At 56.7% G+C, this 24,227-nt stretch overlaps 1 protein-coding gene across 3 annotated transcripts in view; it reads right to left on the reverse strand.

The window, feature by feature from the left end:
- The window catches only part of LOC311445098 (ankyrin repeat and fibronectin type-III domain-containing protein 1-like), a 184,318-nt gene that overhangs the window by 146,591 nt on the left and 13,500 nt on the right, over positions 1-24,227 (reverse strand). Inside the window, exon 1 of one of the 3 annotated variants that reach the window (XM_084536818.1) lies at positions 15,555-15,724. The exons of the other annotated variants lie outside the window; for them this stretch is intronic. The gene's annotated coding sequence lies outside the window, so the exon portion shown is untranslated. Of the gene's footprint in view, positions 1-15,554; positions 15,725-24,227 lie in introns of those variants that run through there. 3 annotated transcript variants of the gene reach the window in all.

Here is a 24,227-nt window from a genome sequence, read left to right on the forward strand (position 1 = left end):
GGGGAGGGGGGGGGGGATTTAATTTGTTTGAACCGTCCCCGCACCTCCCTCCCCGCTCCGGGAGCTGACGTTTAGCCCGGCCAAGCAGAGCGGCAGCCCCGCAAAGCTGGGCACGAAGCAGTGGGCGCAGCAGCACCCGGTGATGCTCGGCGGGGCCCCGTGGCCGTGCCCGGTCCCCTCCCTCCCTCCCTCCATCCATCCCCCCCCCAGCACCCCTCGCCGCCCACCTTCTCACTGCGAGGGGCTCCACCGCTGCCAGGGGAGGCTGAGGGGGGGCGGAGGGGGCGCAGGGTGCTCCCCAAAAATCAATCCGTTGGCGGAGAGCGGGGCGAGGCAGGGCATCGGCTCGCTCAGCGCACGGCTCGCCCGTACCGCTGTCTCCCCGGCTCTCTTATCGGCTCCCCGTTAGCATCCGCAGCGAAACGGGAGACGTCAAAGGAGGTCAGCGGGGCGGGGGGGGGCAGCGGAAAAGCAGCTGGGGGGGACCAGGCAAACGGGGGGGGCAGGAGGGGGCAGCTCCACTCCTGCGCTCAGGGCGCGCGGTGCCGGCGGAGCTGGGATTCGGGGCGCACGGGTGCCCTTGGAGGAGGGCGGCGGGTACCTGGCAGGGACGGTGACATCGCTCACATCGCTCACATCGCCTGAGCCCTGCTGAGGCCACCGGAGAGGGCGGTGGGACCGGGAGAAGCGGAGAGGAAGGGGGGGGAACAAAGCTGAGCAAGGTTCATTTAAATGCCTCTTTTCCCTTCCTCCACAGCACCCGATGGGAGGGCAGAGGAGCGCGAGACCCTCCTCCGAGGGCTGCTTCAGGCACTGCCTTGCAAATGGCACTGCTCGCTTTGCATTTGCTTTGCAAAGGGCCAAAGCAGCATTGTTTTGGGGACAAAAGGGCAATTTGGAGGACTGTAGAAAAAGCCCAGGCTCCAAGGAGCAAGGCAGCACCCGGCTGGGCAGGGGACACCCCGGTGCCTGCGCACAGCCCCCAGCCCTGTGGGTCCCCTCCCAGGCCTCCTGCAAGGCTTCACCTGAGGAGCCCGGCAGCGCTGGCACTGGAAAAGTGACCAAGAGGAAGCCGGGGCTTTATAAAACCCCGTGTCCAGGGCAAGGTGCCAAGGTCTGAAAGTTCAGAGCCGGGCAACTCCACAGACACCTCGACACTGATCCCGGGGTGAGCGCCCTGCCAGCACATCCCACTGCCCACCCCACACCCAGCACGGGGCAGCAGCTCCCACATCTCTCCTCCATCCTCGGAGTCTCCGAGGTCCCTCGGGCCGAGGGAAGGCGGTTTCCTACCCTGCAAGGCAGAGGAACAGCCCTCAGAGCCTGCTCAGGGAACAACGTGGTCAGCCCCTTGGGACGGGGCTGTTGCAGCCGCCTGTCTCCCAGCGGAGTTGTGCTCCTTTTATTAAGCAGAGACGACCTGCTGAGCTACTGCTGAAGTCTCTCTCATTTCACATTAGCAAGCTGCTGTGCTGGGGCTTGCAGCCTTGTACTCAGCGATGCGAAAGTCAGCTTCCCACTTCCATTTAACAGGGGAATGAAAAACTTTAAATGAGAGCGTAGTTAAGTTTGCAGGGGACAGAAGCTGATGGGTTTGGTTTTGTTTTTAAAGAGCTGCGGAGGAGACACCGGGTAAAGCAGAAATCAAAACCCATACAGCACTGGGACTTTGGGCTGTGGTGATGCCAGCCTCTGCCACATGCACCCTAATGCCTGTGCACGGCGATCCCCAAAACATTTTTACAAGCATCTCACATTTTTGTCTGCAGACAAGCTGGAGGGGAAAAAAAATACAAAAAACAAGCCACTTGTCCAGGTCCATCTCACACTCTCCTGGGCACGTGCTCATCAGGGCAACAGAGACCAGGATTTCCCAGTTTAAAGCCCCCAGTTTAAACAAGGCGAAGGCACAGGAACCGAAGGCATGGGAACCGGCACAAGTCCCAGCTTGCAAACAACCACACCGGAGCATTTTTCAGGCAGAAATCCTAACAGCTACCTCGCAGGAGCCTGAAATGCCACCACACTTGGCATGCCCAGCTGCAGGGGCATGGAAAGCATCTCTGCTGGGCCCCCTCTCCACCAGCCACCGGGGAGGTGGCTTCTGCACCACCCCGGCGAGCGTCCTCGCAGCCGAGCGCCACCGTGCTCCCGAGCTCTGGGCACACAAACCATCCCCGGCTGCTTCGCTGTTTCCCTGGGCAACTTTTACTCCGAGAGCTCTTCTCAGCAGTGGCGAGGCACAAGCAGGGAAGGAGGGAAAGGGCATTATTCAAAGAGAGCTGACAGCTTTATCTGCGCCTGCAGCACCAGAGGGCTCCAGCCCCGTCTCTCCAGGGCTTTGGTTTCACGCCGCCACGCCGAGACCACTCGGCACGAGGCACAGACAGCTGCCCTCCGAGCCGTGTCCTGAAGAGCCAGGCAGCAGCCAGAAGGCAGCTGATGCCGACCCCATCGCTCCTTCTCCATCTGCACCCCTTTTAGCAGCTCGTCCCTCCCCTGAGGACAGCGTTAACACGGACCAGGTGATGCTCACAAGTGCACCAGGCTGGATCGGAGGATTTCTCAAGAAGCTTTCTGCCAGTGCCAGCTGGGGAAGGACCAGGACAGTGCCTGGCTTCTCTGAATTACCTGGGAAACCCACTGAAAGCACCACAGGAGCTTCAAGGAGTTCTGCACAAGAGTTTTCTGACGTGCTAAATGCTGGCCACTGAGGTCAGGCTTCCTATCAAACCCCACAGGACTGAATTAAGCCGTTAATGGAGAATTTTGATAATCACTTTTTTTTTTTTTTTTTGGAGGGCAAGGTAAGCTCTGAATCTTGTAAGTAAACACTTGGGGTTTAGGCAATAAAACTGTTCCGCCCTCCTTTTGAGAACACCCAGTGACTGAGCCACCATTCTTCACATCCAATTAATCCTGTGTACCACAGTGCCATCAAACGCTGCAGAACAGTTGAAAATATGCACAGAACACATTAATTCACGAGACGAACAAAGCCAGATATCACCATGCGCACAGAGAAGCGTGTTAAACGCAAACATGAAGCGATTGAAGAAGTAAACGCTCAAAAGACTGCTAGCAAGTACTAAACGTCCCCCTGTTAAATGCACACACACACTCTCATCCCTACTAAAACACCGCATTGCAAAGTTCTCCAAGAGCTTACCAAGGCCTCAAGTCATTTGGGCCTTTGGGAGTTGAAAATATTTCTGCAAGCACCCTACGTGCAGCTGGACCAGCGGACAGATTCAGCACCACGTGCAGAAACCACACGAAGTGAAAACACAACAGGGCAGCCCTGGGACTGCCACGTGCTTCCTGGCGGGGCCATAAAGCCCTGTGGAAGCACTGCACTTCCACACAGTCGTAATAAAAAGCTAAGTATGTGAGAGGCGCTATAATTTCAGGCTAACTAGGCACTTTTCTTTAATTGTCAGTTCTATTGCATTACACACAAATTTCAGTGCCGATACCTAGCATAAAGCAGCCACGTCAATTTACTAATTTGCCTGGCGTATTGCTGCGTTAGAACTCATTTAGTACAATTACTCCGACTCCAGCAGCAAATCCAGATGTGCTGCCCGAGTTACAGCTAAAATATCCTCCTTCTCGTGAACAGCGTTCAACTCCATAGGGAGAGACTTCAAAGACTTTTTCTGGTAAATTTGGGCCACTTTTGGGTGCACGAAGCACGGTGGAGAGGATGTGAACCCCATTAGGGAGTTCGGGTGCACTGCAGCACCCTATAGCTAAAAGCCCCCCAGGGGCTGGCAGCACCCTGCTGGCAGCTCCTCGCCCCACAGGGCAATGCGCACAGTGGTGCAAGCAAGCATTTAATGCTGAACTTCTCAAAATTCAGCACCTGGGAGGCAGAGGCACGGCCACCAGCAAAGGGCAGTCGGGTTGGTCCCACACCTGGGTAGGAATTACCAAGTTATTTCATCCTGCTTCGAAAGCTTCTCCCCACGCGCAGCACTGCACGGTTAAATGGAAGCGCACGCAGGGCCGATTACCTCCCAAAGCACAGACATCCCTTGAGCCTGCTCCTTGAAGATGGCACAAAAACCTGGCTCAGGCTTGCAGGGGAAAGATAAGGAGAGGAAAAAGCAGGCCGTGGCACAGCCAGCTGAAGGAGCGGCAGGGGTTTTTGCATGCTTGCGAAGAGAAAAAGAGAGAAAATTAGTCAGTCTCTCCCAAACATGATGGTTTGCTGAGTTCAGAAGGACTACAGAGAGCATAAAACATCAGCGGTGATGTGATGGGAGGAGACACAGCAAAAGGAGAGGGAAAGGCAGAATAACCTGAGGGTGCTGGAGCTGGCAGAGGTATCTCACAGCCACACCGTGCCCAGCAGACATGGGAATCACAGCTCTGACCCCACCACCCAACGCTGGCTCCGTTCCTTCACACAGAAACCCCCAGGCTCTCTCTGACCGGGGCATAAAGGGGATATCCCATCCCCACGTCCTCAGCCAGCCTGGCAACAGACACAGCTCAGCACGTCCCCAAACAGCTGTTCTTTTTCCCTAAAAAAAGCCCTAGCAAAACCCCAAGCAAAAATTGGAAAACCTGTTAACGTGAGCAAGGATTTCCGAAAATAGCAAGGAGAAAATTTCTTGTAATTACAGCACGGCAAACGTCATCTATCTTTAGACTAACGATCAATATCTGCCCCAAAGCCCGGGGCTGGGCAGGAGGAGGTGCTGGGAGAGCACCAGAGCACAGATCCCCCCAGGAGCGTGGTGTTCAGCGCTGTCCAGCTCCATCCTTCACCCCGCTCTCCTTGCTGACCACCTCCCGGTGTGCCTGTGACCAACAGATGCCACCCGGGCCATGCCAGGCTTCAGGTGACCCCCGGAGTCCAGGGGCTGCCGAGGGAATTGCCAAAAACACAGTTAGCTGCCCGGCCAGGGAGGGCACCACCACGCGGAGCACAGCCAGCAGGATGAGCTCCCAGGGCTGTCCAGGGCCAGGCAGGCAGCGGGGGAACAGGCACCCCCACCCCGAGGAAGGATGTTTTTATTTTCAGCCTCCTTCTTCTCTCCTTTCACCCAGTAATTGTCCCATTTCTGCGTCAAAACAGTCTATTAAAATCTCAGCTTCTTTCCCAAACAATGGATTATCGTAATCCTCTTACTCCACAGAGCCGGCCATGCCTGTTGCAGTCGACGATTGCAAACTTTCATGCCCGGAGTCAAATTTTAACTTTTCATGTCAGAACTTGGAGCAGCGCAATCACCAGATAGATGTTGGATTTACTCAGCGTACGGCTTTTCGTTCAAATTAAGCTGAACGATTTCCCCGCAGGTCATAGCAATTTAATTAAAATAAAGCAAAAACAAACCTCTAAAACTTCCAAAATGCTAGTTGTAAAATTAAAACCTCCAGGACTGCCAAGCAGAGCACAGAACCTAAATAACATCCAAGGGAACAGAAACGCTCCAGCCTGTTTCAATAAAAAAGCTGACAAGCTGGATCGCACCCCGCGGAAGAAATACTGAAAGCCACCACCAGGCAGACTGAAGACAAGGAGGCAGATGCTCACCACTGCCAAGATAACTTTATGGGCAGGGGTTTGCTTTTATTTCGAGGACTTCACACCCCGGGCAGGAGTTGTTCCCATAAGCTGCGGCTTAGGGAAGGGAGCAGCTCTTAGGAATACCCTGGTGAGGCCATGCTTTGCCGCAGGGGTGGCACCAACAGGCAGGGTGGCAGAGGGTCCAGAACCACAGCCCCCTTCACACCAATGGGACAGACAAAAAAAAAGCCCACAGCAAGTGCTGTGCACAGCAGCTGGGCAATTCTGCTCACCAGGCTGATGTGGAGAGGTTGGGCTGTGCGGAGCTGGGGAACAGCCACCAGGCAGAAGACAGGGCGCACCTCTCGCTCGAAAGCTCCAGCAACTTCAGAACTGGGCCTTCCTCACCAGCTGCCACTGGAGAGGAGCTGGTGGAGCATGAGGCACAGCTCCCCGTGCCAAAAACCCAAATACCAGCACTGCTTCCCCCACAGTGGGCTCCTCGGCACATCTCCCGCGGGCCATCGCACGCGCAGCCCCCACGCAGCCCACCCCTTCCAACAGCCCAGATGGGGGAGCAGCAGCGTTACCTGCGGGCCAGGAGCACCTCACCACCCCGGTCAGCATCCAGCAGGTCCCCACGCTGCAGCACGGCCTCACCAGCACCCACAGCCCCCAGCCGGCACCCCTGGGGCAGGGCCCCGCGCTCCCTCGCCACCTGCCGCTTGCGCAGGCGGTACGTGGGAGCTGTGGGGGGCACCATGGCTGAGAGCTCCCCGATTCCTCCTCGGCTCCAAGCTCCCTGACCTTGCTGAGTGAAGGAACTGGGGCAGGGAACAGGCCCCAGCCTCAGGGGATTGCCCTGGACGTCACTGCCCCGGGGCGGGCAGGGCTGGCGGTGCAGCTGGGTTGTGCAACGCCCGGTTACGATCGGATACGTGCCATCCTGCGGGCCCCAGGCACAGCCAAGGTGCTGCTCTCGTCTCTGTGGGCTCCTTACCTGCTGTGTGACCTCCCCAGAACCCAGCAGCTTCTCCCACCAAGGGCTGTCCTTGCTTTGGGTGCTTGGGAGAGGTTCCCCAGCTGGGACACCTCATTGCTCTGCCGTCACCTCTGCTGCCGAACCCTCACCAAGCCCACGGCAACCTCCACAGACAATGCGACCAGCAACTGGCTCTGCGTGCCCCAGACCCACTCCCACACACGCCAGCAGGCACACAGGGAAAAACCCATCACACCCAAAAACCCTGGGAGAAGCTCTGGGAAAAGAAGTCAGGAGCGCCAGCAACACGAGCACTCATTCTCCAGGGAGTCTTCCAAAAGCACCCGGAGGCTGACCACAGCTGCACCTGGTCAACACGTGAAATGCAAGGACTGGACCCGTGCAGACAGACCCAAGCCAAGCACTGCTGGGTTTCCCCATCAGCAGGGCATCTCGGGCTTGTCTCCATGCTCCCAGGCAGCATCCCCCGGACACCCAGCGCTGGGGGTCCCAGCCCTGGAGTCCCTTGAATCAGCTTCTGGGGAGCAAATCCACCCTGCGCACAGCTCGGTTCTCCTGCGTGATGCTCCAGCACCCGAGGTGCTGCCTAACCTGGGCAACGTTTCCACCCCAGCCGTGCCCTTCCAGCCTGGCAGGCCGATATTGGCCAAGACGCACCAAGAAGCAAGCTGCGATCCGAGCAGCCAGACCTGTGAAAGCCTCATGGATGAATGCGTCTGTAACAGCACGAGAAACCCCATGGGGCTCAGGAATAAGATTAAGCGATAATAGGGCAGCTCCAGCAATTTAAGCAGCTTTCACGTTACAGTCACTTCATCAGCCCAGAGCACTGAGCATCGGTGTCAGCGCTGAGCTCCAGCAGCAGATCTGATCGGCCGCGCTGGGTGCTGCTGCCTGCTGGTGGTGGGCACGGCCCAAACCTCCGGGAATGCCCCCAGGAGCTGCCAGTCCCAAGTACAGCCCCGGAGCAGATGTCCGAGGTAACCACCTGGTATGTGCGGATGAACAGAAGGTGAGACCGTGAGACTCCAGGCACCAGCTTTGAGCCTTTGGTTCACTCTTTTACAGGTCAGCGTCTCCATAAAAGTATATCCAAGGGGGCTGTCGATACAGCAAACAGCTGCCCTGGCGGCTCAGTGTGAGCAATGAACACGGTTTCCTCCCCAATTACTCCCTGCCTCGCAGAGCTGCACAGATGGAAAGCCAGGGAGAGGAAGGAAGAAGTCCGACCAAGCGATGGCACACAAAGCAACGCGAAGGTCGGGGCTGCAGCAGCAGGACAGGGAGCTGGGAGCTGAACCAGAGCCCTCCTCTCTCTCCTGTCCCCGGCACGGCCACAACGTGCCCAGCAGCACCCGTCCCTCCTGGAAAACCCTCCGCAGGAGCAGTGCTGGCAGCATCAGGCTCAGCAGCACACCGGCAGATTTTTAAGAGGCCTTTAATAGAAAAATCCATCCAAAATGACAGCTGGCAAGCCCAAAGCTCCTCGGGAGATGCGGCAAGCAGGGATTTTTGAGGAAGGGAGGAAAAGAAATCGAAGGCAGCGGTGACCTCACTGAGCAGAGCTGTTCGCAGCGGTCCTGCACCACCACGTCTCAATCCCTCTGCAGTTTATTTCATGCTGCACAGACCCCGGCTGATGTGACCCAGGGCCACACGGCACGGAGGGTGACCTGCCTGCCTTCCCTGGAGCAGGGAGGATGGGATGTTACAGAGAAGGCGGAGAAGAAAGCACGGGAGCGATGCCACCTTTGCCACCTTGGCTCTCCACCGAGGACTCGCTGCTCCAGCACCAGCCCCGCCACAGGGTAAAGCCCCTGGGGCAGCATTAGGGCCGTAGAGGAGATCAGCAGCAAATGCAGGGCATCTGAGTGGGGTCCCTTAGCAGCTTGCTGGATTAAAGATTTAATGCAATGCGTCCCTCTGGAAGAAATTACACAGGCTATTAAGAAAGATGCGCCTCGCGTCTGATGAAATCCAGCCATCATTGCAGCAATCCGCGCACACTAAATAGGCTCTGTAGAGCAAAGGGAAAGCTGCAGTTGCTCTCGTGAGCCTTTTCCGGAGACGGGAACCAATGGGTACAGCAGCAGCTCCATTAGCAGTAAAGTGAATGTGCAGACAGCCGTGCCTGTGGAGAGCGAGGCGGCCCCTGCTTCCAAGGGAAGGAGGAAACAGCGCTCGCCAGAAGCCACCCGCTGGCATCCAGGGGCTCTCCGGACCACCAGCAGCCAGCCCTCTGACACCTCCCAGGGCCTTGGTTTCCAGAAAAGAGCAAGGGGGACGCCAGGTCCCCAGCGGGGCAGTGCCTTGGCACCTTGGGAAGCCAAAGCGTGAGCTGGCACGAGTGGGAATTAATCGCAACTCGCTCACCCACAGCCAGCAGGACTGGAGGAGCACAGGCTGAGACCCCAACAGGAACACCAGATGCTAAAACATCTTCTTATCTTTCGCAGAGAGCCGCAGTTTAACAGCCTTCTTCAGGGTGCCTCTTTCTGATGAGCTCCGTGTTGCACTGCAGACTGCAGCAGCTCGCTGGCTACATTAAATTCAGCTCCGACATCTCCTGAGAGCATTCACCGCAGCTGAACCCAGCCAGTCGAACAGCAGACTTGACCGAAAGAAACCGAAGCAGGGGAAGAGCTCACATGGCAGAGCTCACGTTTGTATCTGCAGAGCCCTTCTCCGTAGCAAAACCACCCGTGCAAGATGCACCTGGAGCTATTTTCTCAGGGAACTCGAGCTGAGATCCCCACACCCCAGGGGCTTTGGAGAGGCACCAAAGAGCCTTGGCATGACCCTAGGGGTGCTCCCAAATTTCTGACCTCCAACAGCAAGAAAAGTGGAGAGCTGGGAAATAGAGAAGCCAGAAGCCACGTCAGCTTGAGGTCCGTGCAGGAGACACGGGCAGCCTGTGGGCAGGGATTTGAGCTGGACCTTGGGAAGGGGGTGGCAGCAGTTGCTCACCCACGACCCCAATGCGTGGGGGCAGAGCCCCCCTTAGTGCTGGTTTTGGGGCTGAGCTGCAGCAGCCAGGTCACCGCAGCCCCGGGAGCCGGCAGCAGCCGCGTGCTGCTGCTCTGCCCACGGCATTTCTTAGCTAAACATGTCAGCCAGAGCACTGGCACTTTTTTGGCAGCTCCCTTCCGTCTCAGAGCAAGCCTCCAGACAGATCCCGCGGCTCAGCTGGTGAGCAGCTATTTGCAGGTTATTAATGAAATCATTTACTGCTTATTGCTAGGATTCTGCCAAAACACAAGGAGAAAAAAAAAAAAAAGAGAAGAAAACCAACTGTTACTTCCAGCAGAACTGCCAGTTCACTGCAGGTCAGCTATTTGTGATGCCTTCTAAAAAGGGGGTGTGCAGGACCCCATCCCTGGCACGGGGTCCTCCAGGCACGGCTGTGCCATGGGCAGGAGGTGCGGGTGACCACCAGCCTCTCGTGCAGACAGATGCCCAGCAGCAGAACGGCCCCGCACAACCCAGGCGATCACCCCAGGAGCTCTGCCCGCAGAGCCACGAGTCACACAGCCCCGTGCCCGCGGCACCAGCAATTGGCCCCAGCATCCCAGTAAGCAAACGGGGACGCAGCTCCAGTCCCAGAGCACGAAGCTCGCCGTCTTACACAGCAGCGAGGCTGCTGCTGACAGCCTCTTTGTGGGCTTTCCTCCCCAAATAGCACGGGGAAGCAGAGCAGCAGATAAAGCAAAGCAAACCTGCCCTTGCCTTGCTGTTAAACAGGGGATCTGCTTTCAGCAGCACATCAAGGGCCTGTGGAGATCAAGGAAACGCATTCCTTTATGCGCTCCCTAGGGCACGCAGCTATTTGCAACCTGAAAAACACTTGCTGCTGCCATACGTATGAGGAATCATCACCGAGCCGAGCACAGCAGCAAGGCTTTGAGTGAACAAGTGCTCCCGAAAGAGCTGCACGTTGTGTGCTCCCTCCAACAGGTCCCCGTGCCCCAGGAGGGGCCGCAGGAGGGACACAGGCACAGCCACAGGTCCAGCAGCACCTCACCTGGTGGCCTCCGGCCAGGCACCCCCTAGCAGCAGGATCGGGAGCTTGGTATGAGCCCAGGAGCAGCCATCACCCTCCCCTGCCCATATTCACGGACTAATTAATCCTCCAGAAATCAGTCAAGTCCTGAACTAAGCCAGCTCAGCAAACACCGTGAGGAATTTCTGGGTCAGAACAACAGGGGGGGTAAGGAAAAAAAAATACAAAAAAATACAGCTGTCTTCTGCAGGACTTTTTCCTTGTATTCCCAAAGCTGTAACACATGGACCGAGGATGCAGAAAAAGCCCCAGGAGCATCACATTTCACAGCACCAGCAAGAAAAACCAGCAGCCCTCCAGGAAACCCATCGGTTATTTGCTGAAGATGTGTCCTCCATGAGACGGAGAGCTTAATTTTGGGGTACCCAAAAAGACCTAAGGCTGTGAAAGTTGTTGCTAGCCGGGGCAGGAGGAGGGCGCTGGGGTAGAGTGGGCGAGGGGCACCAGAGCACCCCGCTGCCACCCAGCCGTGCGGTGTGAGCAGCGGCACCACGGTGCGGCACTGCCATCTCGTGTCCCTCACCTGGGCAGGCACCCACCGTGGGGACCTTGGGAGCACCTGGTTTGGGTGTACAGGAGGGAAACTCGACGGGACCACATTTCTGCCAAGAGCCAGGGGTGGAGGGACGCTCTGGACGCTCTCCCCCTCTTCACGCGTGCTAACCCAGCCCCGATCCCCAGCGCCACAGGTCCAGCCCTGCTCCCAGTCCACCTTCTAACTTCTTCCACGTGTCGAGGCAAACAGCCCAGAAAGGGGCAGGGGGTTGGAGAGGAGCAGGGCAGAAGGCCAGGCCCTCTCCTTAGCAGAGGGTTCCCCTCGAGGGGCTCCATCCCTGCTCTGCCTCACCACAGGGGGTGCCCAGCACCCCTCGGGCACCCAGGGGGCTGGGGAGGCGCACGCTGCCCGATCCCCCCGATCCCCCCAATCCCCCTGTGCGAGGCGGGGGCGGCCATGAACAATCCCAGCATTGAGAAGCCGCCTGTCCGGGCCCATCTGCAGCTCCACGGGCCAGCAGAGGACAAAGCCAACGTTAGCCGCTGGCGAGCCTTGCCAAGGCGGGGGAGACAAACCGGCCTTTGTGCGCGCGAAGGCGAAGTTAGCTTTGGGGAACGGAGCAGATAGCTCGGCCGCTGGGGCCTGGGCTTGGGCTGCTTCCCACACAGAGGTCACTTACCTTCTTACCGTATGCTCCTTCCTCCCATCTGCCAAATGTGGGATGAGCTGGGGGTCCCACCACGGCTCTCACCTCGGCCGTGCACGCCAGGCCCTTCAGCACGCAGCACCAGCCCGCTGGGGCATCCTTGAGCCACTGGGGAGAGCAGCGTGAGGCGTGGTGGGGCACATCCCTCCCAAAATCCATTTACCACCCCTGTTCTCCTTCTCCTGGGCCAGCACGCCTCAGGGGCAAGCCAAGCAGAGCTCTGCGCTCACTCTTGGACCCATCCCATCCCCTCCCAGCACTTCAACTTGAGTCCGTGCCAGCAATGATTTCCATATGAAAAGAAGAAAAAACACAAACACAACCCCCCAAGGACAACAGGCTTTCTCCCATTTCCTCCCTTCCTATTTTTGCTCGTTGCTGGAGCCTCCAGGAGGAGGCGAGCCCCCTCACCCGCAGGGAGCCAGCAGCCACGTGTCCTCACTGCACGAGCACCAGGTTTGCCTCCAACCCACACATTGCTCTCAGGTGATCCCAGCACGGACCTGAACCATGGGAACCTTTAACGGCACCCACCGAGGGCACCAAGGACAGCCCAGCACTGTGCACGCTTCCCCTGAGCCGGGGAAATCCTGCCCTCAACTCAATGGGAAAAACCTGACCAGAAACAAGGGCAATCAGAACCTTTTTCCATCAATCAGCATCCCCAAGAGAAAGCTGAAATAATTGACCAAAATGCTGCAGTGAAACCACCAGGTTTGGCTGTGTATATGCTACTTGTATACGTACGTACCAAATCCTAAACTATACTAAACTCAACGCATACTATATCCTAAAACCGGGCCGTGCTGTCCTCTTCCTGGACGATCACCGGTCACTGGACTGATCATGGATTACATTCGCTAATTGATTGCATTCATTGCTTATTCAACAGAAGGAGTAGATGCGTGAGCAACAGCGCCGTGCTTCTACTTCCATACGGCCTCCTCCCCTCCGCTTGGCACTAGCAGCCAAAATATATTAGGGCTTCCTACTGACCTCAATAAATATGCATGGCTTGGCAAGAACACCCGATGCATTTACTTACTGCCAGGCTGGCGCTCGTTTATTATTACAGGGACACATCCTCATTAGCCTGAAACCCGGTACGGTAAGAGAGATGAGATGCCCCATTAAAAAGCCGAGGCAGAAGCAGCAACCACCTCCCACAGGAGGAGAAAAAAAAAAAAAACAGCAGGACAGGGAAATGCAGAAAGCTAGAATAAGAGGAAGCTTTAGCATAAACTCTTCCTCCATTAGCGATAATAGAGGAAAAAACTCCTAAAAATAGATTTTTCGGTGCTTTTCCCGACACATCACAACACCGCTCCATTTTCATATCTTTCTGCTCAAAGTGCCTTTGCTTTTAGCCTCCAAGCCTTAATGCACATATCACTGAGCTGCCTGCTGCCGATTTGCCCTGTGATAGACTGATAAAGGCAGCTGCCAGTCTTCAGCATCACTGAAATTCAGACAAATGTCTGTCTAGCTTCAGCCTCCGCTGCGGAACTGCTTCAGCATTTATAGCACAGGGGAAATTTGTTGAGGAAAAGAAACAAACACAACGAAGAATGCTATTTACAAGCCCTGATTTTGCTTCAGTAAAGCTGGACGCTGATGTAAAAGAAATATTTGAGCTGCATCCTCTGCCACTCCTGCTCATCAAGGAATCTGCCCTCACCAAGCCAGGACCACGGCGCTGAATTTAATGCACCCGGCCAAGGGAGCCACTTTGGTCCTGTTCTGGCTGTGGGTGCTGAAACAGAGGAAGGCATCTGGCCAAAAATTCTTCAGAAAAACTCTTGCAAAACCTAGACCAATCGGCGGGTGGAAGCCTGGAAACCCTGGGTTCAGCTAGAAACATCTTCCTGCTTGTGAATTGGGGACGGCAGCCTCAGCCAAGTAGTTAGTGCTCTAATCACCGCGTCTGACATGGAGAAAGATGCCAGGGAAACATAATTTACGAGGCAGCTAAGGGGCTTGCCCTTCAGCACTGGGAAAATCTTCCAGCTCATTACCCAACGTAAGAATCACTTGGACAAATTAGGTAGTGGGAAGGCAAGCCCGCAGAGCAGCTCTCTGATTTACCTTAAAGTGACCTACAAAAGGAAGAGAGCATCGTGCACACCCTTCCTGGCCATCCTGACAAGACAGCAGCACTATTGTTAACATCCAAAATGCACAACAGAGTTTGGCATTTACTTACAAAGCTGTTTTCTGTTCTTCTGCATCTTAACTGGCACCTCTCAGCCAAGAGAGGATGCTCTCGGGGCAGGTTTGGTCCCGTAGCACCACAGCAGCTGCTCCTGGAGGGGGATTCATTTCATACCCCAGGACGTTGGGACCAAAGGGCAGAGACTGTAACGCACCCGGCAGCCCCTGCGGGACCCCCTGCAGAAACAGGCCCACCTGCCTTCTGTCAGTGGGGTTTGACCCACACACCTTTTGGTAATTCGTCAGCTTGGTACATTTATAGCCAAATCCTTTGCCTTACTCACAAAATGAGGGTCGCTGGCCCAGCAAATGCTGATTTTTACCTTAATGATTCTGACTTCTTTGCATGAAATGGTCACGGCCAAAAGCAGCATAGAAATCAACTGCTTCAAGAACTCTCTTCAAGGAAAAGGAAGGGAAATCACGTTTTGCCAAGTACGGACCTATTTGAGAACTCCTGGGGGTTTGGGTTGTTTCCTCTTGCTTTTAACTCAATCCCTGAAGGAGTTCTGTGCCTATTCACCACCAAACCAGCACCTTCACGAGAAGGAAGCCGGAGCCGCACGGTCACTGCTCCGGCATTCCCAGCAGCTGCCGGGCAGGGGGAGGAAGGAACAGGGGAGCAGAGCTGGCAGCCCAGGGCTGCTGCCAGCTACGAAGCCTCCTGCTGCTGGGAGAGGGAGCAGCGATGGTCAGTGCACAGGGAGGGACACGGACAGCTTCTCACAGCCCCTACAGCACGGCGTCCCCCTCCCTACCCACAGCATTAAGGCACGGCGAGGGCCAGGCGGCGACACAGCACCCGTCCCCCTCCGCGCTGCTGCCCAGCAGGAACTTGGTTTGCCACAAAGCCCCCGCCAAACGCCTGCTTTATTAAGGCTGGCAAGTGCTCAGGAACAAGCTACTCCCTTCCCTGCCAGCTTGAGAGGATGGGAGGGGAGGAAATTCATTCCAAGCACCATGCGGTCGCTCCCCGCGCAGGGAACGAAGGAGCGAGCCACCCCGCTGGGATGGGAGCCGTGCCGTGCCGCTGGTGGCAACCCAGACAGTGCCACCACCTCCCCGAACCCGCAGCAGCTCTTCCAGATCCTTCCCAGCTCGCGGCTATACCCATCTCCTGCCCGCAGAGGCAGGCAGCCAGATGCAGACCTGAGGAGCCCGAGGGCAGGAGGACCCTGGCAGAGCAGGGGCTGTGCCACGCTGCGGCAGTCCCGGCTCTCTGAAAGAGCCTTCGCTGCTCTCTGCATGAACTTTGATTGTCCGTGCAGCTTCCAGCCACAGAAACAGCCCGTCCCCAGCAGCACACGGCCCCTGCAAGGTCTTGCTGGCCACCAGGCCAGCACCTGCCACCACGCCACCTGCCCACAGCGTGCTTCATACGAGGCTCCTTGGCCTCAGAAGCGCAAGACAGCACAGAGAAGGAGAAAGCCCTGGAGGAAAGCAGACAGCAACCCGCCCACCACCCCGCCAGGCCCCCTGTGCCCGGCAGGGAGCCGGCAAGCACAAACCCAGCTCCCACCGCAGCCCCGCTCGCCGGCACGGCCACGAGGAACACACCTTTAGGCTCAGCTTGGTCTTACGGCTTCTTTTTGGCAAAAGGAGAACGGGGGCATTTCGGTGGCAGGCGGGGATGTCTGGTGGGAGCAGGAGCAACCAAGCCGCAGGAACACGTCTCCCCAGGACAGCCCGTGCCTCGCCGCAGCACCCGAGGGGCAAAGGAGGAAAAAGATCGGCACGAGGGGCTCGAGCCGTGCCGGGGACCCGCTGGGCACCGCGACCGCCGGAGTTGTGTGCAGGAAGGACGGCCCCAGGAGCCCCCGCAGCCCCGTGCTCACCACCGCCAGCGCCACACCGACGATGATTTCGTTCCCCGGTCCAAGACAACCGAAAAGAAAAATCGGGAAGCTCTTCCCCGCCCCGGGGCAAACGGCTGCTAACAAAGCAGCCAGGCACAGCTGCGCTCTCCCGGCGCAGGGAGCCCGGCTCTGTGCAAGCCTCCAGTGTGTCTGTCAGCAGGCAAATCTTCTGCCTACAGGCGAGGGAGCTGAAGGGGGAAGAAAAAAGCATCAAGAAACTCTTTGTCTGCGAGCATCCCGGCCGGGCGCACGTGCAGCGTGCGCTTCCTGACAAGGGCCGGGGGTGGGGGGAGGCCTGAATTTCAGAGCCCCCGTTTCCGCCTGCAGCCCGACCCGCTCGCTTATTGTCTTCTAAAAATAAAAAGTAAACACTGAGGAGCTCTTTGGCTCTACGTCTGCTGTGTCAGAGTGTTTTCTGGTAGGAACGAGTCGTGGGACCTCTTCCCAAAGCTCCGGGAGCTTCCCCCGAGACCAGGGCAGCCCCAAAGAGGTAGCGGTGCCCTGGGGACCAGCAGGTGTGGGCCATGGCCTCCTGCCTTATATATTTTTTTATATATAAAAATACACATATGCACACACATCACTTTTTTTTAGACTTTAAAGTCCTTCCCAAGGCAGAGTTTGCTGCCTGATGGTGCCAGCCAGAGCCCCGACGTCCCCGCTCAGCCGACACCAGGGGCTGAAGGCAAGCACAAGCTTCCTCCCCAGGCGGCTGCCACAAGCAGAGCACCTCGCTGCCCGGGCAGTTGTTTGTTCAGGCTCTTCCTTCACCATTCAGCTGCTGCACGGAACTGCAGGGCAACGAGATGCAAGCACAAGTATCTTTTTCTTTTTTTCTTTTTTTGGCCTGCCCATGGATTAAATCCAGCATCAATTAATAGCCCAGAGCTTTCGCTGTCCTCCCAGACTTCATAAAGTTGCTTACTTAAGCAAAACGCTGCAGGGAAGAGCCTTCCTACCCAAAGCAAAGCTCTTCCCCCGCACTCTCATTAGCGCTCTAACGTCTGCCAGCTCCAAGAACCAGCCTGTGAAAAATAAACTACAGAGCAGACATTTATTCTCCCTGTTTGACTGCTCTAGCCACTTGCACCGTGAGCTGTGCCAACAGCCCGTTAAGGAGCCCTCAGCCCCGGGGAAGGGGTTGGTAGCAGGACCCCAAAGGCAGCTCGCAGGGACAGGAGGGGACGCCAGAAGAGCCGTGGCAGCTGAGCTTGGTTCCCTTGTGCCAAGTCCTGCTGTACACCTGTGTTCAAGAGAGGCTCTGCTGCCCACCTCGTGTGGGGACAAACACCAGGCCTCCCAGGGTCCTGCGCCTCTCTCCTTCATATCTGAAAGCCCTGGCAGTCAGGAGAAGTCCCCGGTGACTGGAAAAAGAAACATCACTCCCATTTAACACCAGTGACAGGACCCGCGGGAACGGGGTTAAGCTGAGGCAGGGGAAATTTAGGCTGGACGTCAGGAAGGGGTTCTTCACAGAGAGGGTGGTTGCACACTGGAACAGGCTCCCCAGGGAAGTGGTCACTGCACCGAGCCTGTCTGAATTTAAGAAGAGATTGGACTGTGAACTTAGGCACATGGTCTGAACTTTTGGGTAGACCTGTGTGGTGTCAAAGAGTTGGACTTGATGATCCTTAAGGGTCCCTTCCAACTCAGGATATTCTATGATTCTATGATTTTTAAAAAGGGTCGAAAGGAGGACCCAGGGAACTACAGACCGGTGCCTCAGCTCTGTGCCTGGGAAGAGCATGGAGAAGATCCTCCTGGAAGCAATGTCACAGCACGTGCAGGACAAGAAGGGGATCCAGGACAGCCAGCACGGCTTCACCAAGGGCAAATTGTGCCTGACCACGCTGGTGGCCTTCTGTGATGGAGGGACTGCATCAGTTGACAAGGGAAGACCAACCAGTGTCATCTACTCGGACTTGGCTCCATGACTGCACCCAGAGAGGGGTGCTCAATGGCTCCTGGTCCTGGTGGAGGCCAGGGACGAGTGGTGTCCCTCAGGGGCCTGTCCTGAGACCGGTGCTGTGCAATATCTGTATCAGTGACACAGGCAGGGGGATCGAGCGCACCCTCAGCAAGTTTGCAGGTGACACCCAGCCCAGTGGTGCAGCTGGTACACCCGAGGGAAGGGATGGCAGCAAAGGGACCTGGACAGGCTGGAGAAGTGGGCCCATGAGAACCTGATGAGGTTCAACAAGGCCAAGAGCAGGGTGCGGCACCTGGGTGGGGGCAATCCCAGCCGTGAGCACAGACTGGGAGAAGAGCTCACTGAAAGCAGCCCTACAGGGAAGGACCTGGGGGCTCTGGTGGATGAAAAGCTCAAGGTGAGCCAGCAGCGAGTGCCTGCAGCCCAGAAGGTGAACTGCAACAGGAGAGGGGACTGTGCCCCTCTGCTCTGCCCTTCTGAGGTCCCACTTGGGGTCCTGCATCCAGGGCCAGGGCACAAGAAGGATGTGGGGCTGTCAGAGTGAGTGCAGAGGAGGGCTACAAAGATGATCAGAGGGCTGGAGCACCTCTCCCATGGGGACAGGCTGAGAGAGCTGGGGCTGTTCAGCCTGGAGAAAAGGCTCCAGGGAGACCTCACTGCAGCCTTTCAGTACTGAAAGGGGGCTTAAAAAAGATGAACAGCAGCCTTTTGCTCAGGCAGGCACTAAAAGGACAAGGGGGAATGGTTTTAAACTAAAAAGGGGGAAATTTAGATTAGACGTTAGGAGGAAATTCTTCACTCAGAGGGTCGCGAGGCACTGAACAGGCTGCCCAGAGCAGCTGTGGGTGCCCCATCCCTGGAGGTGTTCGAGGCCAGGCTGGACGAGGCCCTGGGCAACCTGATCTGGTGGGTGGCAACCCCTGGCAGGGGGTTGGAGCTGGTTTGGTATTTAAAGTCCCTTCCAACCCGTGTCATTGTATGACTCTGTGACAGGTAATGGGGTTGGCAGAGGCCAGCCCTCTGCCAGCAGCTCCAGAAAGGGGCCCACCACCACCAGCACCCTCCCCAGGGCCCCGTCACCCTGTGCAACAACCAGCCTGCGAACGCGCACAGCAAAGCCTGACAATCAAAACACCAACCAAAACACCTCAGCTCCTCAACTGTTCCCTTCCTGACTACCAAGCTACGCAGAGCGTGTTTGCTTCTTGTGTTTTCTCCTCCAGGAGGAAGGCCAGCGACCCAGGACAGGGAGCAGCCAGCCTTCAGGCCCTGCAGGATGCTCACTGCGACGGGCACCGCTCACCCGTGGGGTGGCACAGCCGTGGGACGGGGCTCCCCTCCCCAAACTCTGCACAGCTTCCCCCAAACACAGCAGGACCCTGCAGCTCTGGTGTACGAGGCAGTGAGTCCTGGGGTACAAAAAAAAAATCACCATTAAGCAGCATTGTGTGCGTGTGTCAGGTGGTGACCTGGGTTCAGCACTGCCTACCCCAGCACCCGGCTGTACCACAGGATGGCTGATTTCCATCACCCACCGCAGCACTCCCTTTATCTCCACCCTCCAGGCTCTCAGAGGCCAGGTACTGCCCCGCTGACCTGTCACCACTCCATACAGCACAAAAAACCCCAATCAAATCCACAAAACAACCACGCTCATCTGAAAAACAAGAGAGAAATAAGCTTGGCTACTCATTAATTCACACGTGAGCCAGAAACCCGAGCCATGCCCATAAAACTTGCCAGCAAAAAGGCTCCGCAGGCTGTTCCCCATCCAGCATCATCCCACGCAGCACGAAGGGCTCCCAGCCCTCCAGGGCCGAGCAGGGGGCGAGACCCAGGCACCCACCAAGCCCCAAGGGGCCGGAGGCACCAGGGCTGCCCCACAGCATGAGCACACCTCATCTCCGCGCAGCACACGCTCGGCACCGAAATCCCAGAGGCTGGGAAGCAGCGCTGGGTGCTGAGCCAGCAAAGCGCAACGTTCAGTAAAGAAAATCCACAGTTTTTCAGTGCCCCAGATAAAGGACTTACCAGCTGAAACACTGACAAGGTGAGAAGCAGCCTGACACACCGGGCTCGCTCTGCGCCAACAGCCCGGTCCCCCAGCAGCAGGGAGCAGGCAGTGCCAGAGCTGCGCTGCCTCCAGCCACAGCAGCAAAAGGGGAAGCTGGGGCCAGGGCTGGAGGCAAGGAGAGGGAGAAGCCAGCTGCCTGTCTGCCCCAGGAAGCACCCCAGCAGTGGTGTGAAAGAACAACACCGTCCTCACATCAGGACCCGTTTATTGCAGCTGTAAACTTTTATGATGCCCGATGCCCTTATCTCACAGTTGTCCCAGGATAAGCAGCAGTCCATCATTAAGTCGTGCAGCTACAATTTCACAGGGGTGTGGATCAATTTACCCATCGGCTACTTCTCGGTCTGTCCTGCAGCACAGAGCAGCCGAGGCAGACACCTCTCTCCTTCAGCTCTCCAGCCAGAGCCATGGAAAGGCTTTGGCTTTCCTCCAGCCCTCCTCTTAACTTATTTCAGCATGCTTCCTGACGCTGGCATCAGAGGCAAAAAAACAACAGCATCAACTTGCCAAAGCCGTCAGCACGGTGGCTGCAGGCAGGGCGGGCGTGGGCAGCCCCCCGGGGCAGGTCACATCCTGCAGCCCCAAATTCCCCTGGGCAGATCCGACCGGGCACCGTGCCGGGATGCGGGCGCTGGATGTGGGACAGGCTCTGCTGGGTTTGGACCCAGTACTTCCAGCTTTTATGCCAACAGCTGACCTCAGCCGCTGCAGGACCCTTCGTGAAACGCTCTCACCAGCTCCTCTTCTCTTTCAAGCCCATGCCAACGTGCCGCAGAGACAAGGCACCAGCAGCAGAGCGCAGGGCTGGCTTTCGCCCTGGTTCTGCCAAGCCTAACACACGTCCCTGCCAGCAGAGCAGGTCCCAGCTGGCAGATGAGAGATCTGCAAACCCAAAGGCTCTTCCCAAGGGATCCGCACAGCACCACAGCTCCACACGTGTCACAGAACAAGCCCAGCATCTGAAGTTTCCACAGGGTTTTGTGCCTTCACTGGAGAATGCTCAGAAAACCAACAATCAAAAGAGACATCGAGAATTATTTTGTATCATTAAAGGGAGAAAAACGAGAGAAAGCAGCTAAGATAAGATCAAGTGCACATCCTCAGAGCTTCAACCAGCCTCAAAATTAAGTCCCTAGGTAAGCATAGCTAATCATTTTACCTCACTAAGAAGCTTTCCCTTTACTTGTGACGAGAGCATTCATGTTCAGGGCTGGCTATATTCAAGGGAAATGCTCTTTAGCGCACTTATTATGGTACCAAGCAAGAAAATAAAGAGGCAAGCCCATCGCAAACCTTTCCTCCACAACATCATATTTCCATATGGATGCTCAGTGTAAGACGGGTCGTATCTTCCAGGTGGAGAGCCGGTTCATTCACACGTGTCCTTTGGAGCACTGCAGCCCCTGGGACAGTGCCTGCACCCCAGGGCAGCACCCGCACCCCCAGCCGGCTGGCACCCAAGCGGAGAAGCCCCAGTGGAAGGCGTAAGCATCCCCACCTGGTAAGGAGGCTTTCAAGCAAGCTGAATCTAACACAGCTCGACCCCCCTGCCCTGAGAGCACGTACACCCAGTGACCTTCCTGAGGCACCGCCGCTGACTCACCGCGGCTCCGGCAGCGTTGGCTCAGCTGTAGGCAAGGAGATGCCATGGTGACACCGGCTGACCGTGACTCCCTAACACGGGAGCCTTGCAGGACCTCCAGCAGAGCAGAGGCTTTGCTGGGGACAGCCATCGCCTCCCTGCCCTACCCCACCTCCCCACACCACGTCCTGCAGAAGCAGGTGAAGCCGTGCCACCATCCAGCACACCAAGGAACCAAGCAACAAGCAGCAGAAGGCCACACCATCACCCAGAGCAGCAAACCCAGGGCAGAAACAGCACCCGGCCCGTCCTCAGCCCCCTCTGAGCCCCCTGCTCCGGGTACAGCCCCACACCCAGCCCCACTCGCAGGGCACAAACCCCACTCCTTGTGCCGAGCCCCCCAGCAGAAACCCAGCCTTCAGGGATCACTGCCTCATCCCAGGCAGAGAAGGGAAGAGGCATTTGCCTCTGCTGTCCCACCTACACACACACCCCTTGCCAACACAGAGATCTCTTCCCAGGAAACACGAAAGGACTGCGATGGGCACTTGCTCAGGGAGCAACTGACAGAGGGTCAAAGCTCCAGCTTCAGAGCAAAGAAGATGACGGGAGGATAAGGGAAGGAACTGGAGGGGAGCTGTATAAATAGCAGCATTGTCCTGACTTCGTTTCGCAGGGCATCAGATGTCAACTGCAATCTTTCATTGCGGAGGGGAAGCCTCTAATTGATTCCCATCTGACAGTTTCTTATCCAGCAATTATCAGCCGTCCAAACAAGGCGAGTAAATACGCTGTGCCCTACCGTTAAGGCTGGCAATGAATCATTGACTTGCAACAAAAACAGCGTCAACAGCAGCATTTCTCCAGGGCCAGAAGATCTCCTGCTGCTCCCCAGCCTCCCTGCTCAGCCGGCCCTGGTCCTGGCAGGCGTGGGGACCCCCCGCAGCCCCTGCCCAGCTGCAGTTCAGCACCACCATGAGCCTAAGATCAGGGTTGGAATCAAGAAGTGGGAAACTGCCTCCCCCCTGCAAAAGCAGAGGTTATCCCCTGCTCCTTGCCCCGTCCCATCACTGCTCCGCACACCTCCCCTTCGCACGCTACTAAGAGCATCCACCACCAGTGCAGCTGCTTGGGAGTCGGTGCCAGTCCCTGCCTGCCAAAACCTTCAGCAGCCTTTCTGGGGCTGGGACAAAGCAGAAATTCATGAAAACATTTGAGGCCCTTTTTCTTGGGAAAGGGCTCTCTCACCTCGAGATGGTTTTGTGGTGTGACCTTTAGAGGAGGAACAGTGAAACCTGCCGCCTGCTAGCTCAGGCTCGCAGCCCACGTGGGAAGCTCCTTGGAGCCCACTTTATTGCCAGCTCCATTTTCACACAGAAGTAAACAAAAATATTTCTGGGTTACTGAAGGTTCTCCCATCCCAGGAAAGTTTCTCCTATCCCAGCCACTTGGCTCCAGCACACTACATCAGGCACAGTCACTTTTCTCGCTGCTGTTCACAAACCTGCTGCCCTTCTCCACAACACACTGCAAACAGCAATAAAACCCTAAACTGTTCAAAACCCAGCAGTCCCAAGATGACTGCAAAGTCAACCCCTCGCCTTCTGCCCCTCAGGCCCCCAGAAGAGCCTTCTTGCAGCCGCTGAGTGCCACCAGTAGGGAACCAAGCACACGGGACCGCACGCTGCACCACCAGCAGCTGCGGGCACCTCTCCAGGCGCACCCCGCTGGCACCGCGCCGACCCACGCACCCAGAGCCAGCCCGAGAGGCTCTTGGTTCTGCTGATGATTTGCAGCATCCTCCAGCACAAAGCTCCTGACTTCTGCTGCTCTGACCAACAGCACAAGCGTTGCTCGAAAAGCCATCGCCCACCCCGACACAAGACCGGTGCAGCCGATGAAGCCGAACGCTTCTGCCCCAGCCTGCGCGGCGGCCTCACCAGAGGGCTTTGCTTAAACGCTCCGTGATCCCAGTGTAAGCTATGGCTTTGCTTCTTGACATTTGCAAAACCCCAAAGCACTCAGCTTGAAAGAAATCCAAAGCAAAAAAGAAAAGGAGGAGATGGATGTTTTTCAAAGATGATTGTTGAGAGCTCCTGAGACCCTGCCGTTTTACAAAGGTCCTTCATTTGAAGCACATATTGCTTCCCAAACACGTGGCTTAAACCCAGGCTAGAACAAAACAACAATTTCATACCAATTCCATCACAGTGATCGGCACCTCCAGCGAGCAGGGGAAGGGAGAACCACATGAAGGTGGGTATATGAACATATACAGGTACCTGCTATAAGGACCAAAGGTCCTAGCTTACCATATGCCTGTAGAGGGACATCCCTGAAAACCATGGAAGCACAAATATAAACTTCTACCTGGAAACAAACAGTATAGTAGAAAATTTCATAACTACCATAGCGTTGACGTTTGAAGTTTTCCTAAAGAGGCTGAAATCACAGGTTCATAGCACGACCCCAGAGTGCAGGAGCCCCCAGTACTCACCAGGTACAACCACCCAGAGGACAAACAGACCCTTGGAGATGTGCACAGCCAATCTATTTCCTTCCCAAACCTGCTTGCAGGCTCTGACATTGCCCTGCCCAGGGCACCCCCATCACACAGCCCATGCGCACAGCGTGCCCAGCTCCCAGGTGCTCCGACACCCAGCACTGCACACACCCCCACCACGCATCCTGCCCCAAGGGGTGTTGTCCAGGAGGACAAAAGTCCCTCCAGCAGCTCCAAAACCACCCAGCCCAGCCCTAGCAGATCTGTGGGACTCCACATGTGGCT

Source organism: Aythya ferina (assembly GCF_964211825.1).
Source record: "Aythya ferina genome assembly, chromosome: 15".
NCBI classification, from domain to species: domain Eukaryota; kingdom Metazoa; phylum Chordata; class Aves; order Anseriformes; family Anatidae; genus Aythya; species Aythya ferina.